Source organism: Sinocyclocheilus rhinocerous, unplaced genomic scaffold (genome assembly GCF_001515625.1).
Source record: "Sinocyclocheilus rhinocerous isolate Xijiao unplaced genomic scaffold, SAMN03320098_v1.1 C35863624, whole genome shotgun sequence".
NCBI classification, from domain to species: Eukaryota; Metazoa; Chordata; class Actinopteri; order Cypriniformes; family Cyprinidae; genus Sinocyclocheilus; species Sinocyclocheilus rhinocerous.
Window position 1 is genome coordinate 1 of NW_015766018.1, and position 672 is coordinate 672.

General features: G+C 54.8%; 1 pseudogene; it reads left to right on the forward strand.

The window, feature by feature from the left end:
* The first annotated feature begins 7 nt into the window (after nucleotides 1-7).
* On the forward strand, nucleotides 8-647 carry LOC107735197 (protein phosphatase 1A pseudogene; annotated as a pseudogene).
* The last annotated feature ends 25 nt before the right edge of the window (nucleotides 648-672 follow it).

Here is a 672-nt window from a genome sequence, read left to right on the forward strand (position 1 = left end):
ATCAGGCTGTGTGACGGTGGATGAGGATGTAGACCAGGTCAAAGACGGCATCAGAGATGGCTTCCTCAACATAGACCGCCACATGCACACCCTGGCCCGCAACGAAACCTGGGACCACAGCGGGTCGACAGCAACCGCTGTCATGATGTCTCCACGAAACATCTACTTCATCAACTGCGGCGATTCACGGACCTTCCTTTGCCGCGACGGCCAGGTGGTCTTCTACATGGAGGACCACAAACCTATCAACCCACGTGAGAAAGAGCGCATCCAGAACGCTGGCGGCTCCGTCACCCTGCAGCGCATCAACGGCTCGCTGGCCGTGTCCCGCGCCCTTGGCGACTTCGACTTTAAGGAGGTGGAATGGAGGACACAGACCGAACAGCTGGTGTCTCCTGAACCAGAGGTGTACGAGCTAGAGCGAAGCCCAGAAGATGAGTTCCTGGTGGTGGCGTGTGATGGCGTCTGGGACGCCATCGGGAATGAGGAGCTGTGTGCGTTTGTGCGCAACCGTCTGCAGGTCTGTGATGATCTGAGGGAGATCTGCTCACAGGTCATTGACCTCTGCCTTTATAAGGTTGGTAACAGTAGTGAGAGGATCCCATTGGTTTGGCCACTGGCCATATGAATAAAGGGATAGTTCACCCAAAAATGAAAATTCTGTCATTAATT